The sequence below is a fragment of the Gorilla gorilla genome, chromosome 2, assembly GCF_029281585.2.
Source record: "Gorilla gorilla gorilla isolate KB3781 chromosome 2, NHGRI_mGorGor1-v2.1_pri, whole genome shotgun sequence".
NCBI lineage: Eukaryota > Metazoa > Chordata > Mammalia > Primates > Hominidae > Gorilla > Gorilla gorilla.
The window spans coordinates 159487399-159508554 of NC_086017.1; the positions used below are offsets into that span (position 1 = coordinate 159487399).

The 21156-nt window shown below is 35.8% G+C and overlaps 1 long non-coding RNA gene across 4 annotated transcripts in view; it reads left to right on the top strand.

Annotated features, from left to right (window-relative positions):
- Positions 1-21156, top strand: part of LOC109026192 (uncharacterized) — a 91108-nt gene that overhangs the window by 33178 nt on the left and 36774 nt on the right. The window lies entirely within an intron of this gene.

Genomic DNA, 21156 nt, shown 5'->3' on the forward strand with positions numbered 1-21156 from the left:
CTTTGACCTGCCTGTGACTGAAATTGTAGAACTGAAGCTATATGTTCTCTCTGCATCTGTTTGTCTCTCTTTATATGATTGTCTATACTCAAGCAATGCCTTACCTCGCATGGTTTTCCTACCTCTGAAAGCTTTTAATAAACTATATTGTTTTATATTTTACATTAAAAGAACACTGATGGGATTGCTTTATGGAGAAAAATAAGCACTTAGATAAATAAATATTTTTTAAATTCCCAGAAAATAAGAAAATTCTACTATTTTAAATGAATTAGACTTTTAAAATCATCTCTCTTACAGAAATTTTTAGCACAGAAACATTTTGGAAAGTGAGACTAGTTTAAATTTTTAAATTTAAAAACAAACAGCTAGAAGGAGGCAGAGCAAGAACGCTTCAGTGATTATCTCCCCCTGGAAGAACACCAAATTGAACTATCCACACAAGAAAGCACTTTCATAAGAACCAAAAATCAGGTGAATGATGATCATAATACCTGGTTTTAACATCACATCAGGGAAAGAGGCACTAAAGAGGGTAGGAAAAAACAGTCTTGAATTGTCGACACCATCCCTCACCAGTTTCCTGCAGCAGCCACATGGTGCAGAGAGAGAACCTGTGTTTGGGGAAGGGGAAGTGCAGTAATTGTGGACCTTGAATTGAAACTCAGTGCTGTCTGTCACAGTGGAAAGCAACACAAGGTAGAATTCCGCTGGTACCCATAGAGGGAGCATTTAGACCAGCCCTAACGAGATAGAAATCATCCATCCCAGTGGTCAGAACCTGAATTCCAGGAAGCCTTTCCTCCATGGGCTAAAGTGCTCTGGGGTTCCAAATCAACTAGAAAGGCAGTCTAAGCCACAAGAACTGTAATCCTGGGCAAATCCTGGTGCTATGCTGGGCTCGGAGCCAGTGGAATTGGGGTACTTGTGAACTAGTGAAACCCCAGATGTGGTAGCCGAATGAGTGTTTGCATCACCCCTTCACTAACCCCAGGCAATACAGCTTGCAGATCTGGGAGAGACTCCCTCGCTTAGCTTGAGGAAAGGAGAGGGAAGAGTAAAGAGGACTTTATCTTGCAATCTGGATACCAAGCTACCCACAGTGGTATAAGGCCCCAAGCCTGATGCCCCCGTTCCAGGCCCTAGCCTCCCAGGCAACATTTCTAAAAACACAGTGAGCTGGAAAAGAACCCACTGACTTGAAGGGAAGGACCCAGTTTTGGCAAGATTCATTACCTGTTGACTAAAGAGACCTTGAGCCTTGAATAAAAATTAGCAATAACCAGGCAGTACTACCATGGGCCTTGGGTGAGACACAGTGCTGTGCTGGCTTCAGGACCAGCACATTCCCAGCTGTGGTGGCCACAGAAAAAGAGTCCTTCTGCTTGTGAATAGGAGAGGGAAAGGTAAAGGAGACTTTGACTTGCAGCTTGGGTAAGAGCTTGGCCACAGTAAGCTAGAGAACCAAGAAGACTCCTGGGGTCCCCAATTCCATGCCTTGGCTCCTAGGTGGTCACTTTCTGGACCTACCTAGAGGTGGAGGCTAGAGGGGAGTTCACTGCACTGAAGGGAGAGAGCCAGGCCGAGCAGCATTTATCACAAGCTGACTGAAAAGCCCTTGGGCCTTGAGTGAACCACAAGCATTAAATGTTTATTATCTACAGATAACAGATAACGTGCTGTAGATGATTTTTTATGTATTCTAATGTGTGCCTGAAGGCTCTCCTATAAATTACAGACCCGAGTTTTTGTCTTCACAAAGGGCAGTCTGAGAGCCTCATAGAATGGACTGTACAAGATACAGTAAGCCCCCATCTGCAGTTTCCCTTTCCATGGTTTTGGTTACCTATTGTCCATCACAATCCAAAAATATTAAATGGAAAATCCCAGAAATAAACAATTCATAAGTTTTAAATTGTGCACCATTCTGAGTAAGGTGATGAAATTTTATACCATCCAGCTCTATCCAGGCCTGGACATGAATCACCCGTTTGCTCATGCTCAGTGTATCTATGCTGTAGATACTACCAACCAGTTAGTCACTTAGTAGCAATCTTCGTTTATCAGATTAACTGTTGTGGTATATCAGTGCTTCTGTTCAAATAACCCCTATTTTACTTAGTAATGAATACAAAGTGCAACAGTAGTGATGCTGGCAATTTGGATATGGAAAAGGAAAGCAGTAAATTGCTTCCTTTCAGTGAAAAAGTGACAGTTCTCCACTAAATTAGGAAAAAAACATAGTGTATATAAGGTTTGATATTTTTCATGGTTCTAGGCATCAACTAGGTGTCTTGGAATGGCCCTTGAGAATAAGGGAGGACTATTGTACTCCAAGTGATACTTCAAAGAATAGACTCTTGGATGCAAACTCTTGAGCTGGCATTGCTTAGATAACTTTCAGACCACACCATTGACTGAGTCAGGATTTCCAGAACTCTTTTTAGTATACAGGTAAAAGACTTCATGAAATCAGACCACTGAACCAAATTTAGCAAACAAGAATTAATTAAATAGCACAGCGGTCCCCAAACTTTTTGGCACCAGGGACCAGTTTTGTGGAAGACAGCTTTTCGATGGGCTAGGGGAAAGGTGGAGGGATGGTTTCGGGATGAAACTGTTTCACTTCAGATCATCAGGCATTAGTTAGATTCTCATAAGCAAGCAGCGCAACCTAGATCCCTCGCATGTGCAGTTCACAATAGTGTTTGTGCTCCTACAAGAATCTAATGTTGCCACTGATCTAACAGGAGGCAGAGTTCAGGTGGTAATGCTTGCTTGCCTGCTGCTCATCTTTCTGCTGTGTGGCCTGGTTCTTAGCTGGTCACAGGGTGGCCTGGGGCTAGGGACCCCTGAAATAGCACTCATCGAACTGACTAGAAAAATTTTTTTCTAGTTATTTGTTTAAAATACTGTTGGTGCCATTTTTTTTCTAGTTATTTGAGATATTGTTGGTGCCATTTTAATGCTCTATTTTTTTATGGCTATATAAGGAAATCCTGTCTTTTCTTGAGTGACCTTTAAGGCTTAAATTAATAGATTGCTTTATAAATAAAAATGAAACATTTTAAACTTACATCTGCTTCTCAGTGAAACCCAGAATTCAGAAAGTTTTACTAGATACCCTTTGTTCTTCATGGCATAGAGTCATTTGTATAGATTTTGTGAACAGAAGTTCTCTACATCAGAATTTGAGGGAAAGAGACTTTGTGACAGTGAACAGTTTGCAAAGTGGGGAGATACGGCCTTCAGTATAAAATGAAAGTGTATTCCAGAGAACAAACAGAGGGTTTGGGTTTTTTTTTTAATTGCTTTTTGTAGAGCAATTTACAAAAAATTGTTTCTTGCTCATAGTAATGCAAGTGGTTCATTTTCATGGAAAAGAAAATGAATTTTGACAGGCAAAGATATCTATATATAGATATATTTAACATATGTAATAAATTTAGCATATATGTACAAATTTAACATATATATGTTAAATTTACTATATTAGATATATAACATATTAAGATATCTATAACATATAGATATCCTATATATTAATATACTTATCTTAATATCTAATAATCAATATAGATTGACATATATCTTAATATATTATGCATCTATTATATATTTTATATAATATTTAAATATTTGATAGATAATCTTTTATATCAGAAGTTTTCCTTCAAAAGACACAACAGAAAAAGTGTTACAATTATAATTTTGGAACATATTAGTGCAACACATATGACTGATGATTATTGCATCCAGAATATAATATATAAAGAACCACTATGAAGCCCTAAGAAAACAACAGCCTCAAAAGTCATTTTATTTATTAGGTATTTGAGGTATGACAATATTACTCCCAAACTCAGCAACTATAAAACAGTAAATACTCATTATCTCACAGATTCCATGGATCAGAAAGTCAGGTGGGTACCTCTGACCCAGGGTCTCTCACAAAGCTGCCATCAAGGTGTCAGGAGATGCTGTAGTCTCCTTTGCAGGCTCTGCTAGGGGAGGATCCACTGTCATGCTATCTCATACGGTGGTTGACAGAATTTAGTTCTTGCCAGCCCATTGAACTGAGAGCCGCAATTCCTTGCAGCTATTGGCCAGAGCCCTCCCTCAGTTTCTTATCTTGTGGGCCTCTCCATATGGTAGCTCACAACCTGAGTCCTGGATTCTCGCAATGTGAGTCCATGAAAGGGTGAGAGAGAGGAAACTGAAGCCACAGTCTCCTGGTAACCTAATCTCAGAAATGACATCTCATCATTTTCTGCCTTGTTCTATTTCTCATATGCAAATCACTAGGTCTAAGTGCTCACTCAAAGGGAAGAGATTACACAAGGAGGCAAAGATCACTGGGGTCCATGTTAGAGGCTGCCTATACCAGTCAAGAGTAGAAATTTATAGAACAAGAAACACAGAGTACATAAACCTATTAAAAAATGTTTAACCTTCTTAATAATAAAGAAAATGCAAACTAAGACCACAATTTCACAATCACTAGATTCATTTTTAAAAGTAAAAGTCTGACAATACTATATGTTAGCAAGAATTTGCAGAAATGAGGAAGTGATGGGAATGTAAACTGATGCTATTTTAGAAAGTAATTTCTCATCACTTAGTAAAGTTCCACTGACTCATAATCTGACTCAGTAATTCTTCTCCAACATATATAGTCTAGAGAAATTGCAAGTGAACATCAGATGTTCAAAATGTTCTTAAACACATTGTTCATAATAGCAAAAAACAATTAGAAGCTTAAATAAATAAATGAGTGATGGCAGATTAATACAACAGAGTACAGTACTCAACAGCTGCATATATCAATAAATATTTGTGAGGAAATAAAGTCACAGAAAAGAAATATAGTATGATCCAATATAAATGTTCAAAAAAGGAAAATCTAAGTAATATCTACTTTAGGAATGCATTTACAGTATCTATGGCTACACTATAAAGAAAAGCAAATTAATGTGATTATACAAAGTTCAAACTGCTGGTTCTATGTGTGTGGGAGGGAGGAAGATGTTATGGAAATAGGCTCATAAGAGGCTTTAACTTTTTCTTCAGCTGAGTGATACATACATGAGTATTCATTTATTATTTGGTTATTACTTCTAAACCACACACTTACATCATATACATTTTCAATGACATGTTTTGCATTTTTAACTAAAACTGATGAATTTCTTTGACATGAAGAGTACTGTATATGTCACAGCATCCAGTAAGGATTAACCAAAGCAAGTCATGACTGCATTATACTAATGGAAAAGCATCTCTGTAAGGACTTTGTTATAAGGACCCATCAAAGATTGATTCAATAGCTGTTCATATTTTCATGAATGCATTCCCTGAATATAATGGGAATATTCCTGTGTTATAGTCACCCTTATTGCTCTTCTTCAACTGTTTTAGTATGTTAAATATTTCTTTTGTTAAGGAGAGTATACTGATTTTATGTTTCCTAAACTACTTTCTCTAAAGAAGGGAATAAATAGTTAAAGTAACATGATTATCTGAATTTAATATCACACCAATGAACCGCACTTCAGTTCTCTCAATAGTATCTAGTGTTTTTAAATAATCAATTTACAGAAACAAAAAATGAATGACAGGATTCAAATACGCAAAAACTTAAATGAAACAAGGGAATTCTTCAAGATGTGTTGTACACATACTATTTATTCAAATAAATTAGCTTGTGTTAAAAGTAAAACCTTGAAAATAATAATACGGTGTCAGAGCAAATATTATTAAATTAATTACATAAACCAGCACCATGTTTAACTTAGCAAAATATTAGGTCTAAATTATTTGCCTCCAGTGACCCCTGAAAAGGGTTTATATTTGTGGTTTGAATATAAGAAACTTAGAAATGCTAATCATTCCATCTGGAAATTAAAATCTTAAACTGCTAGATTAATGAGTGTTTTCAATGAACTCTAACATGCAGAATAGTAAAGACAGGAATTTGTTTTGATGAAAATAATTAGAATTTTTTTAAAACATTTTCAATACTGAGATTGGATAAATCAAACATGATGCAGTATAATTTAGAAATACATCAATCTTCATTATAAAACAGAATGAAGCTAAATTAATTAAGTGATGTTACTAAAAGGAATTTAATTTTTTTTCACAAGTTTGTAAACTTAAAAATGAAGCAACACCAATACATTGAACTTGTTTTCCTTTAAAAACACATTTCTAAATTTATAGCTTTCCTACTGCTTAAGATTGATAAGCAGTAAAACATGGGGTGCATTATGTAGAGACTTTTTACCTTTTTTGTAAAATATTATGTACTCCAAACTCTTGTATTAGTCAACCTAACGATTGTTCAGGTTTCATGTAGAACTATGGTCGACTTTCTATATGAGCACAGTGCAAAGCATTTGACTTTCAAAATGTTTTAAACATTTGATAACTACTTAAAATCTTAAATGGAATTATCTCCAATATCATGTATGTATTGGAGAACACAAAAAAGACATCTTATTCTTTTGTATATAATAAGCTTGGGACTTGAGGGATGAATAAGACTTACCTGATCCCTTTGCTTAAAGATCACAGTATATTAGGAAGAAAAAAAGACATATCATCAGGCAATCACTTATAATTGTGATTAGTGCAACTGAGAAAGAATAAAGTTGCTCCATACTATATAAAACTATGATTGATGATGCCCAACTTAACCTGGGGAATCCCAGGAGGAAGCTCAGAGTAAATGAGCAGAAAAAATAAAGGAAAAAGGGATGTCATGGAGAGGGGGAATGTCTCAGGTGGGAAGCATCATGACCTTTCAGGAACTTGAAAGATAGACATGTGACTGGGACACAGAAATATGGAAGAGGGGAATAAAAGGAGGAGGTGGGGAAAGGGAACAGAGTTTGGTTCCTTTTTCCATTTTCAGTCACTATCCTGGTGAGATGCAGGTTACCTTTCCCTTAAGTGCTGTACCCACCTCCTCCAAAATGTTTCTGCTTAAATTCAAACTGCACACAGCTTCCAGAATATGTTTTTCTTAGGCTTATTGCCATTGTGATAATTTATAGTGAAATATTGTACATTGTAATATACTTAATAATGCACATTGGGAGAATATGTAAGAAGTCATTAGCCCTGCTTGATCTTGCTTTCGTGTCCTGCCTCACAAATCTCACTAACTTGAATGTAAATGAGTTAAAAGGCCCACGTAAAAGACACAGAGTGGCAGGTTGCATAAAAAAGCAAGACTCTGTTGGGCATGGTGGCTCATGCCTGTAATCCCAGCACTTTGGGAGGCCGAGGTGGGTAGATCACGAGGTCAGGAGATCGAGACCATCCTGGCTAACACGGTGAAACCCCATCTCTACTAAAAATACAAAAAGTTAGCCAGGCGTGGTGGCAGGCACCTGTAGTCCCAGCTACTCGGGAAGCTGAGGCAGGAGATTGGTGTGAACCCAGGAGGTGGAGCTTGCAGTGAGCAGAGATCACGCCACTGCACTCCAGCCTAGGCGACAGAGCGAGACTCCATCTAAAAAAAACAAACAAACAAAAAACCAAGACTCAGCCATATGCTGTCTTCAAGACACTATTCTCACATGCAATGACACCCATAGGCTGAAAGTAAAGTAATGCAGAAAGATCTGTCAAGAAAATGGAAAACAAAAAAGAGAAGAGGTTGTTAGTCTTTCGGACAAAACAGACTTTAAATCAACAATGATGAAGAAGGAGAAAGAAGGTCATTGCATGATGATAAAGGATTCAATTCAACAAGAAGACTTAACTATCCTAAAGATATAAGCACCCAACACTGGAGCACCCAGATTTAAAACAAGTTCTTAGAGACCTATGAAGAGATTTAGATAACCATACAATAACAGTGGGAGACTTCAACATCCCACTTACAGTGTTAGAAAGATCATTGAGGCAGAAAACTAACAAAAATATTCAGAATCTAAGCTTGACACTTGACCAAATGGATTTAACAGACATCTACAGAACACTGCACTCAACAACAACAGAATATACATTCTCATCTGCACATGGCATATACGTTAAGATTGCCCACACACTCGACCCTAAAGCAATTCTCAAAAAATTTTTTAAAAGACTGAAATTATTTATTGATTTGTGTATGAACCAACCTTCCATCCTAGGCATAAACCCTACTTGATGGTGATGGATTAGCTTCTTGATGGGCTGCTGGATTTGGTTTGTAAGTATTTTGTTGAGAATTTTTGCATAAATGTTCGTCAAGGAAATTGGTATGAGGTTTTCTTTTTTTATTGTGTCTCTGGCAGGTTTTGGTATCGGTACGATGCTAGCCTCATAGAATGAGTTGGGGAGGAGTCTGTCCTTCTCAATTTTTTGGAATAGTTTTAGTGGGAACGACGCTAGGTTTTCTTTGTAAATCTGGTGGAATTTGGCTGTGAATCCATCTGGTTGGGCTTTTTGTGATTGGTAGGCTACTTATTACTGATCCCATTTTGGAGCTAATTATTGGTCTGTTTATGGAATCAGTTTCTTCCTGTCTCAGTCTTGGGAGGGTGTATGTGTCCAGGAATTCATCCATCTCTTCTAGGGTTTCTAGTTTATGTGCATCAGAGTAGTCTCCGATCATTCTTTGTATTTCTGTGGGGTCTGTGATAACATCCCCTTCATAATTTCTAATTGTGTTCAATGAAGTATTCTTTCTTTTCTTTATTAGTCTAGCCAGCAGCCTATCTATCATTAATTGTTTTTAAGCAAACTCCTGGATTCATTAATCTTTGGAAATGCTTTTTGTGTATTGATCTTCTTCAGTTCAGCTCTGATTTTTGTTATTTATTTTATTGTGCTAGATTTGGAGTTGATTTGCTATTGCTTCTCTAGTTCTTTTAGTTGTAATGTTAAGTTGTTAATTTGAAATCTTTCTAACTTTTTAATGTGGGTGTTTAGTGCTATAGATTTCCCTCTTAACAAGGCTTAGCTGTGTCCCAGAGATTCTAGTATGTTCTAGATTTTTTTTTCTTTGGTGTCAAATAACTCCTTGATTTCTGCCTAGGAATATAGCCAGCCAGGAAGGTGAAAGATCTCTTTAATGGGAGTTACAAAACACTGCTCAAAGAAATCAAAGATGACACAAAGAAATGGAAAAACATTTCATGCTTATGGTTAAGAAGAATCAATATTATTAAAAATGGCCATACTACCCAAAACAATTTACAGATTCAGTGCTGTTCCTATCAAACTACCAATGACATTCTTCACAAAACTTGAAAAAAACACAACTATCCTGAAATTTGTATGCAACCAAAAAAGGGCACAAATAGCCAAAACAATCCTAAGCAAAAAGAACAAAGCTGAAGGCACTACGTTACCCAACTTCAAACTGTCCTGCAGGGCTGCAGTAAACAAAACATCAGGGTACAAAAGCAGACATACAGACAAATGGGACAGTTTAAAGAACCCAGAATAAAAGCTATACACCTACAATCATCTGATCTCTGACAAAGTCAACACAAATAAGCAATGGGAAAAGGACTTCCTATTCAATAAATGGTGCTGGGATAACTGGGCAGCCATATGCAGAAGACTAAAACTGGACCACTTCCTCACATCATATACAAAAATCCACTCAAGTTGGATTAGAGACTTAAATGTAAAACCCAAAACTATAAAAACCCTTGGAGACAACATAAGCAATACCATTCTGGACACAGGAACTGGTAAAGACTATAGGACAAAGATGCCAAAAGCAATCGCAATAAAAGCAAAAATTGACAAAGGGCATCTAATTAAACTTAAGAGCTTCTGCACAGCAAAATAAACTATCAGCAGAGTAAACAGTACAGAATGGGAGAAAATATTTGCAAACTATGTATATGACAAAGGTCTAATATCCACAAATTTACAAGAAAAAAACAACCCCATTAAAAAGTGGACAAAAGACATGGACAGACACTTTTCAAAAGAAGAAATACATGCAGCCAACAATATGAAAGAAAGCTCAATGTCACTGATCATCAGAGAGATGCAAATCAAAAACACAATGAAATACCATCTCACAACAGTCAGAAAGGCTATTACTAAGAAGTCAAAAAATAACAGATGCAGAGGTTGTCGAGAAAAGGGCACACTTATACACTGTTGCAGAAGTGGCAGTTAGTTCAGCCATTGTAGAAAGCAGTGTGGTGATTCCTCAAAGAGCTAAAAACAGAACTACCATTCAACCTAGCAATCTTATTACTGGGTGTATACTCAAAGGAATAGAAATTGTTCTACCAAAACTATTAACAATAGCAAAACATGGAATCAATCTAAATGCCCATCAATGGCAGATTGGATAAAAAATAAATGTTAATATATATACACCATGAATACTATACAGCCATAAAAAAGAATAAGATCATGTCCTTTGCAGGAACATGGATGGAGGTGCAGGCCATTATTTTTAGGAAACTAATACAGTAACAGAAAACCAAATATTGCATGTTCTCACTTACAAGTGGGAGCTAAATGATAAGGACACATGGACACAAAGAGGGGAACAGTAGACACTGGGTCCTACTTGAGGTGGAGCGTGAAAGGAAGGAAAGTATCAGAAAAAACTAGCTATTGGGTAGTAGGCTTAGTACCCGGGTGATGAAATAATCTGTACAATAAATCCCCATGACACAAGTTTACCTCTATAACAAACCTGCACATGTACTCCTGAACCTAAAATGAAAGTTTAAAAAAGTGTGATACATATACACCATAGAATGCCACAAAACCATAAAAAAGAATGAAATCATGCCCTTTGTTCCAATATGGATGCATCTGGAGGCCATTATACTAAGAGAATTAACACAGGAGCAGAAAACCACATACAGCATGTGTTCTCACTTACAACTGGGAACTAAACTTTGAGAACACATGGAAACAAAGAGGAGAACAATAGACACAGGAGTTTACTTGAGGTTGTAGGGTAGCAGAAGGGTAAGGATCAAAAAACTACCTGTCAGGTACTATGCTCACTACCCAGGTGATGAAAAAATTGTACACGAAATCTCAGTGACATGCAATTTACCCATGTGACAAACCTGCACTTCTATCCCCTGCACCTAAAATGAAAGTTGGAAGAAAAAATTTAAAATAAAAATAAAATAGAAAAAAAGTAATGTGAGAACAACTTAACCATCCATTGAAGAATAAATTGGAAAACAAAATGTGGTATATACATACAATTAAATATTATTTAGACTTAAAATAGAAGGAAATTCTGACGCATGCTAGAACATAGATTAACCTTGAAGACATTATGCTTACTAAAGTAAGCCAGTCACAAAAAGGAAAATATTGTATGATTTTACTAACGTGAGGTTTCTAGAGTTGTCAAATGCGTAGACACAGTAAGTAGAATGGTAGTTACCAGGGACTAGTGAGGGAGAGATACTGGAGAGTTAAGCATTTGATTGGTCCAGAATTTCAATTAGGGAAGATGAAAAAGTTTTGGATAGATGGTGGTGATGGTTTCAACATTATGAATATATTTAATGTCACAGAAACATATACTTAAATTGTTTGAAATGTTAACTTTTGTGTTATGTGTATTTTATCACAATAAAAAAATGTGTTTCATTCTGAATATATTTGGAAAGTAGAGTCCCAATCTGAAGGATTTTATGGGAGTATGAAAAAGAGGTTTGGGGTTAGGGCAAATAAAATTAATAGAGAAGTCAGCAAGAATTGGAGATTTGAGGTGAAAATCAGATGTCGTGTTGTGAGATTTTGTTGAGATTGAAGTGAAATGAACAACTGGATTGTTGTAATTGATTGCTAACTGCTTTTCCAGCTTCTGCTCTGGCCTTAAGGTCTAATCTCAAAACAACAGAAGAGCAAACCTTATAAATTTAAGTCAGAATGTTTACATCAATACTGAAAATCTCCACAGTAAAATGCAAAGCTTTAAAGCAGGTCTGCAAGGCTCTGCATGACCTGTCTCCATGTGCCCTCTAACTCTTCACATCACTCACTGCTCTCCAGTCACACCTGACCTCCTCTAGTTTTTCTTGATTACCCCACATATGGTCTCACCTGAGGACTCTTACACTGGCTGTCTCCTCTGCCTGGAATGTTCCCCCCGCCCCCCAATCCCCCTGCAGCTATTGGCTTGTCTATACATCCTTCAGATCTTTTTATTTAGCAGTCTTATTAGTGAGGTCTCACCTGACAGAATATACAGTGAAAAGCCTCCCCTTCCTTGTGCCTGGACCTGCTTTATTTTTTGATCTACTACTTATTACCAGATGGCGTATCATTTATTTACATGTTTATTTACTTGTTTTCCCTCATAGAGTTTAAGCTCCATAAAGGAAGAGATCTTCTCTTTAGTTCACTCACTTATCTCCAATGCATAAAAGAGTATCATATGTGACATCTGATAGCTTCTTTATACATTTGTTAAATAAGTAAATGAATGAGCTTTTTCTGACCACTCTAGGGATGTTTTCAGAACTGATTGTGTACTGCTCTTAATTTGTAGTAAAGAACTGGGACTGCTTAGTCCTAAATATACTGTATTACTGATTTTTCACCTAAGATATGAAACAAGCAGTAGGTATTTACATTTTCAATTGTCCCATAAATGTAACTTTTTACAGTTTTGTTTGAATCAGGATTTAAACAAGGCCCTCACATTGACATTGCTTAATAGGAATTTTAAACATTCCCCTGGATTATTTTTTCTTTTTTGGGGGGGGTGTGTGGTCAGGGGGCTTACAATTTTGTTGTTGTTGTTGTTGAAGAAACTAGGTCATTTGCTTATTGAGTTTTCCACAGTTTGAATTTCACTGATTTCACCCTCATCGTGATGTTTAAAATGTTGCTCTGTCCCCTGTACTTCCTATAAATGTGTTTAAAAGGCCAAGAATGGTGGCTCACACCTGTAATCCCAGCATTTGGGAGGCCGAAGTGGGTGCATCATCTGAGGTCAGGAGTTCGAGACTAGCCTGGCCAACATGGTGAAACCCCGTCTCTACTAAAAATACAAAAAATTAGCTGAGTGTGGTGGGGGGGTGCCTGTAATCTCAGCTACTTGGGAGGCTGAGGCAAGAGAATCGCTTGAACCCAGGAGGTGGAGGTTGCAGTGAGCCAAAATCGTGCCACTGCACTCCAGCCTGGGCGACAAGAGAAAAACTCCCTCTCAAAAAGCAAACAAACAAATAAAGAAATAAATGTGTTTAAATGTGTTCTTGAGTTGTGACTCAAGGTTTAGACTCAGAGTCTAATTATTATTATTGTTATTTTTGGCAATACCACTTCAGTGGTGGTTAAGTGTTCTATCAGCCAGCACTCAATATTTGGTTGTCTCACTTTCCAAAATAGGTGTTTTTGTTAATGAAATAAATCATTACAGATTCAGTTCATGTGTTCTTTTTTTCCCTCCTTTATTCTTTGGCTATGTTTCCTTTGTTGGGAATATATTCTTCCCATCCAGGTTTTCATGCTTTAATAATATAGTTATGCATACATAAATAACCTCTTTTATATCCACACAATAACATTTATGTTACTATAAATGGTATCATATTTTATATTGGATACTAAAACTTACTTTTCCCACTGAAAGTTTTTCTCTCAGTTATTCAAGTTAAAACATGTTTCTATTTTATCTATTTTAATAGGCATTCAGTATTCCATAATATGAATATGTTATGATATATTTGTTTCCCATTTAATTAATGCTACAATATTTTTATAGGTACCTGTGTATAGATATAGAATTACTCAGTCCTATAGGAGACATATTTTAAACTTTACTATATCCTGCCAAATTGTTTCCCAGTTCCTGATAACATTTCAAACACCCATCAGCATTGTTTTCCCAAATGTACTGCAACACTTGGCATTGTTAGATTTTAAATTTTTGCCAATCTGATATTTGTCAAATCCTTACCATTTTTGTTTTCCTTTGCATTTCCCTACTAATGAGTTGGAGCATCTTGATATGTTTGTCGGGTTCAGGGTTCTTTTTCTGTAAGTGATCTGTTCATACTATTTTTATCTGAGTTAATTTTTTTAAAATTAATTTATAGGAGTGCTTCATTCATTCTGAAAAACAATCCTCTCAGCTATTGCATTGAAATGTGTTTTCCTAGACTTTGTCTTGTTCTTTCACTGTGTTTATATTGTCCATTGTCAAAACAACATATTATTTATCCCTCAAAATTTGTATTTTCATAGCTAGTTTAAAAAATGCTTACCTTCCTTAAATTCATAAAAAGTCATCTATATTTTTTGTAAACATTTTAAGTTTTTTATTCAAATTTTAATTGTTTTTTTCTATGATGTGGCATATAAATCTTCTTTTAATTTTTTTCCATATAAATAACCAAAATGTCCTCAAACCAAACATTAAATTTTTTTTCTTTCCCCATTGATGTGTAAAGCCACTTCTGTGGTTTACCGATTTCCCAGATAATGTTGAGTCATGTCTGGGATCTCTACTGTATTGCATTCATCTAATTTTCTGTCCATATATACAGGTGCTATTTATAATTTCAGATAAAGAGATCATAATTTTTTTTAATCTAACAAAAGGCTCTGCTAAACATTAATGGTTCTCTTACAGTCGACTTTCTCTATTTCCAACCATCTCCCAATAAACTACTCCAGTTTTAACAGATTACTTCATCCATTTGTGTATCCTAGTGTAAATCCTAGCCAACATCCTGGAATTGCTGCAAGCAAACACATTTTATATTCCCTTTCTCTTAGACAAATTCCCCACCTGACATCCTCTTCCCTCCCTCTCCTCCTGGCCTAGCTGGGCCCCACTTACATATTCATGGTTCACATGAGTCCAACACATGTCACAGTTCACCAACTTTCCTGGGTTATTCACTTGGTTTTCTTCCCTCATGAACATTTTTTTTTTCCTGTTGCCTTGTGAATTCTGAAGTACGTGTCACGACTGAAGAAACGATGAACATAATATCACAAATCTGGAAGTACTTATTAAAGGGCATATCTGATAAACATTGATCCTTCTAATTCAAAATTATACAGTAGTCAAAAAGAGTGAAGGCAAATTTATCTGTGTAATTTAAATGCAAAAAGTTTAGCAGAAATGAAAATTACTATAAATATTTGCTTTTTAACTGCTTTTAGATTTATCTGTTGGACCTCCTTTCTAGTCTCTGACATTTTTTTGGCCGACTTTGTGCTAATATGTCATCAGTCAAGCCAGCACAACAAGGAAATCCTATTGTTGAAAAAAAAATTAAAGGCTTTAAAATATTGTTGATTGAGGAACATAGAAAACATCATTTAAAAGCCTTTTAAATTACCATTTCCTCCCTTGCTGCTAAATTTCCCTTTGTCTCATTTCACGCAGCTGGTCTGAATGATGACAGAGTGGTTTGTGATTATGTGGGTGACAGTAGGCACTAGCTGAAATGGACACTAAAGGAAGAATCCAGCATCCTGAATTTATAATTCCTGCTACATTTGGCACTGCACCAACTTTACAAACATGCAGCCCTCTTCCTCCCTCTCTCTCTTTTTTTTTCTGTAAATCCCATGGCCAATGAATGCTGCTATGGCAACGAAAGCTGGGGAAAGCCAGGGGGGCCTTGGCTATAAAAAGAGTTTTCAGAACATCATGATAACTGGGAGCCCAGTAGCAGACTCTCAGGCAACAACATACTGTCACACATCTTGTCTAGAAGCAAACGCTTCTACAAAATTTATTTACCTGTGTTGTCGAATTACTTGCTACTGAATTCTAAGGACTCTTATTTCTATGATGGTTTTCATTTTCAATTATTGTATGGTTCATTCAAATCACACAGGTACATTTCTACCCGTTATAAGACACTTCCTAAAATAGACTCTTAGAAACTGAGCACAGCTGTCAAAATAATGGTATCATCTTCAAGAATCTGTTTCAAAGATAGTTATTCCAAAGAAATTTAAAAGTTGTATTCCTATATTAGCACACTAAGTAGTTCATGCCAGTTTAGTAAATCAAATATTCCATACTGCTAGCTTAATAAGATGGGGAGTCATGCATGAAATGACTGCCAGGTTAATGACATAGGGAGCCATGCATGGCATGTATTTGCATATAATAGCACAGAATGTTCTCCTAAATCCTTTAAATTACTCATCAATTCTTAAACAGGCATTTAACTAAATCCTCATTCAGAATCAGGACTTTTTTTTTTAAAAAAAAAAAAGAAAGAAAGAAAGAAACACCTACATATTTGAAGTGATTAGATGGGAGCTAAACAAAACTTAAGGGATTATCTTTGGTTGGAAATTCTAGCCTTGGGAAAGGTTTACAGATCTGCGTAAAGAAATAAACACATCTCCAGGGCCAGAGTACAGGCGAGGGCCAGCAGCAAGCCAGTTTCCCAGCACTGTTTTTATCATATGCACAGTGAGTGTAGACCAGAAGTTTCACTTTTAGCCTCAGGAAAAAAAGGATGTATCTCTAAAGCAGTGCAAGAAATATAGATTACATCTAGAATTGTTTCTTATTTCCAGTGTTTTGATGCACCCAATTGTGAATAAAATGAACAGGTTTTCTTTCACTTGGCAATCTATACATTCAGGGTGTTAAGGAAATATGTAACTGTTTATACAAACTAAGCAGACTGCATACAATCAGTACAGTTATAAACCCCACTGTTACTCAGAGGAAATCAGAAAGTACCCATGTCACACAAAGGCTATTTTCTCTATCTGAAGGTGATGGTTTACAAATAGCTTCATTAATCTCATAAATACTCATTGCAAAATAGGATGTACGTACACCTCTAGAAGCAAAGCATGTCCGAAGAACAAAGGGAAAGATAAAAAATGCAGATTTAGGTAACTGGTCTTCTCTTCCTCTCACATCTAGTAATAATGGCAACTTATCATTGAGCACGTTCTCTACCTCAGTGTGCCAAGTGCATTTTCTGTAGCCCTAACATTGACCTTCAGTGTAGTTATTATCTTCATTTTACAGACAGGGAAAGTGAGGTTCATAAAGATTAAATAACTAATTCAAGTGACAGTCTGAAGCCAGGATTTGAACTCTTCTGCAATTTCAATCCCATTTCCTTTCCACTAGCTACATTTTTTTTTCTCCAAGGCAGAAATAATTAGCAGCAAATAAACTGTTTCTTCAGTGAATAAAGAAAAATAAGCTCAAGGATTTCTTTAAAAAGAGTGGTCTAGATTTTCTAGGATTCTTATATTGCCATCATGTGCTAATACTGAAGAGATGAATCCCAACACCAGTCACTTCTTATGGCACGGTTACTCTCTCTGGGAATTTTGGTTGTTTTTAGCTGATTAAGATCGTAAGATAAATTGACAATGGGGTGCATTTTATGTTAATTAGTATCTTAAAGCAATTCTAAAGCATGGTTCCAGAAATATAAAGCAAAAACCTACTCATTGACAAGAGAGGCAGAAAGTGCATATGTAAATATTTACATATGGTCAATGGGTTGACATAAGTCTATGAAGCAATGTTTTCTTTCAAGTATAGCCTTTCCTTAAGTGTTCATTATGTCTGATTGGAAAATGAGCTCCTTTCTAGTGAAATGGGTAGCCTTGCTGTCAGATAAAATAGCCATAGCTATGACACGTGTGTCTCTGATTAAGGTGGGGTTGACAGTCAGCTGTTGAAACATAAATGATTTGCAGAACTTAATATTCTCCCAATAAACACAACTGTAAATATTTTTTAAGTTGTAAAATGTAGTAACACAAAATTATAAGAAATAGGATGTTTTACTTAAAGTTGCATAGAAAGAAATGCATTTATAAGTGAAGAAAACATAGGTATCTGATATGAGTCAGATTAAGGAGATACAAAAGTAAATGAAGCATAGATTTTTGCCCTCCAGGAGCTCATGTCGAATGGAAAAAAAAAATAAACACTGGCAAACATTTAATCTTCTAGATTCTGCAATAAATAGAGACATTGGAGCACATGGAGATAAATTTAGCCCAGGCAGTAGTAGGTGGTAGGGAGAACAAGGAAGGTTTCCCAGGTGACACCCAAGTTGAAAATGACAGGATACAAATGACTTAGGCAAGTGTGGGGGAAGGGAGCATAGTGTGTCAATAAAAGAGTTTAGAATACAATCCAGCCAGGAAATCAGGGAATTACTTGTAGCTCAGGTATGCCTGGTAGAGCAATGGTTGTGTCACGACCAGGACAGTGTTCACCTCTAGAAAACTCTGTAGTGGCATAAATGTTGAAACTCAGTGCTTAGTTTTGTTAAATGTAGTTACAATGGGCATGATTTTCCGATCCAAAAAATTAGGATAAATTAGGAGGAGACATTTTGTAGAGCGGGATAAACAATTGAGATCTGATGTTTTCAAAAAATTTGCATTGCCTAATTGTTGTAAAAAGAAAGTAAATTTAGGCTGAGTTAGGTAACAAATTACATATAATCTCTGTTTTTGTAAAATCTAGAGATACTTGTTTCTTGTTGGTTTAACTTTAATGTTTTTCCTTAGACTGCAAATAAACAACATTGGGTTACTTATGATTATTTATTTATTTATTTATTTATTTATTTATTTATTTATTACTTTCATTTTAGGTTCGGGGTACCTGTGAAGGTTTGTTACATAGGTAAACACGTTTCATGGGGGTTTGTTGTACAGATTATTTCATCACCCAGGTATTAATCCCAGTACCCAATAGTTGTCTCTTCTGCTCCTCTAGCTGCTCCCACCCTCCCCTCTCAAGTAGATCCCAGTGTCTGTTGTTTCCTTTGTGTTCATGAGATTTTTTTTTTTTTTTTTTTTTTTTTTACTTTAAGTTCCAGGATACATGTGCAGAATGTGCAGTTTGTTACTTAGGAATATGTATGCCATGGTGGTTTGCTTCACCTATTGACCCGTCCTCTGAGTACCCTCCCCTCACCCCCCAACACCAACAGGCCCTGGTACATGTTGTTCCCCTTCCTGTGTCCATGTGTTCTCATCACTCATTTCCTACTTATGAGTGAGAACATGTGGTGTTTAGTTTTCTGTTCCTGTGTTAGTTTGCTGAGGATGATGGCTTCCAGCTTCATCCTTGTTAGTACATGATCTCATTTTTTATGGCTGCATAGTATTCCATGGTGTATATGTGCCACATTTTCTTTATCCAGTCTATCACTGATGGGCATTTTGGTTGGTTCAATGACATTGCTATTGTAAATAGTGCTGCAATAAACATATGTGTGCAAGTGTCTTTATAGTAGAATGATTTATAATCCTTTGGGCATATAGCCAGTAATGGAATTGCTGGGTCAAATGGTATTTCTGGTTCTAGATCCTTGAGGAATAACCATACTGTCTTCCACAATGGTTGAACGAATTTACATTCCCACCAACAGTGTAAAAATGTTCATATTTCTCCACAGCCTCGGCAGCATCTATTGTTTCTTAACTTTTTAATAATCGCCATTCTGACTGGCATGAGATGGTATCTCATTGTGGTTTTGATTTGTATTTCTCTAATGATCAGTGATGGTGGGCTTTTTTTTTCAATGTGTTTGTTGGCCACGTAAATGTCTTCTTTTGAGAAGTGTCTGTTCATATCCTTTGCCCACTTTTTGACAGGGTTTTTTTTTCTTGTAAATTTGTTTAAGTTCCTTGTAAATTCTGGATATTAGACCTTTGTCAGATGGGTAGATTGCAAAAATTTTCTTCCATTCTGTAGGTTGCCTATTCACTCTGATGATAGTTTCTTTTGCTGTGCAGAAGCTCTTTAGTTTAATTAGATCCCATTTATCAATTTTGGCTTTTGTTGCAATTGCTTTTGGCGTTTTCATCATGAAGTCTTTGCCCATGCCTATGTCCTGAATGGTATTGCCTAGGTTTTCTTCTAGGGTTTTTATGGTTTGGGTTTTACATTTAAGTCTGTAATCCATCTTGAGTTAATTTTTGTACAAGGTATAAGGAAGGGGTCCAGTTTATGCATATCTTGCTTGCCTTCTTCCACTCATGTATTAATTTTGGTTACGTAATAACCACCTGGAAAACCTCAACCCGCAAACAGAATCGGTGACCTAGATAATCTGCATCTAATTTTACAGTACTCTTCACCAACCTACTATCCTAAATCAGGCAGAAATTATCCTGACTCTTTTCATCATTCTTCAGCTTTCCTGTTTAGATAATACTGTTGCTTCTGAAGTTTATATACATAAACTTTATGTTTGTGTGTATTTACTCATATATATATTTACTATTTTATATATTTTTACTGTTTATATATTTACTGTAAATATATCGAGTAATTTTAAATTATTTTTATCTTGATAAAAGGCTAATAAACATCATGTAATTCTTTGAGAATTAACTTTTCATTTAATTATTGTATTACCATACTGCTAAGATTAATTCATAATTTTTTGTCACTGTATTTCATTCATTTTGACCACTATATATTATTCCATTGGGTGTGAATATATGAATCTACCACATTTACCCTGTTTATGTGCTTTTCTGTTTTTCCAGTTTTTGCTATTGTGAACAGTGCCACTGTGAATATTTTACATGTCTTTGGTTAAACATGTGCACAAGTACTAGATTTATTTTGTTTATTTACCTAAGGCATAGAATTACTGAGTCATGGGGTAGGTAAATGATGTGCTGTGGTAATGCCAGATTGTTTTCTAAATCACTGCATCAATTTATCCTCCAAAAAGTAGTGTATAATAGGTACTGTGAATCTACAACCGTTCCAACACTTGATATTGTCAGAGTTTATAATTTTTGCCAATTAAATGGGTATAAAAATGTATCCTATTGCATTCTTCCTGTATGTCCCTGATCATCAGGGATTGTTATTTTGTGTTTTATTGAACACATAGGTTTTCTCACACATATGTTTGGTGAAATGTCTTGCCCACATTTTCTTGGATTTTTTTGAGTTCTTATTGGCATAAGAATACTTCATGCCTTTTTGATACCAATTCTTTGACAATAGTGAATATTGTAAATACATTTTCCTAGTTTGAAATGTCTTTTCATTTTCTTCAAGCTTTGCTTTTATAACCAAAAGTTTTTACTTGGAAAAGTTGCAGTTATTAATTCTTCCTTTTATGGTCAATTTTTTTCTGTTTTATTTTATAAATATTTCCCTACCTTACAGTTTAGGAGAAATCATCTATATTTTTCTATCAAGGATTTAAAGTATGA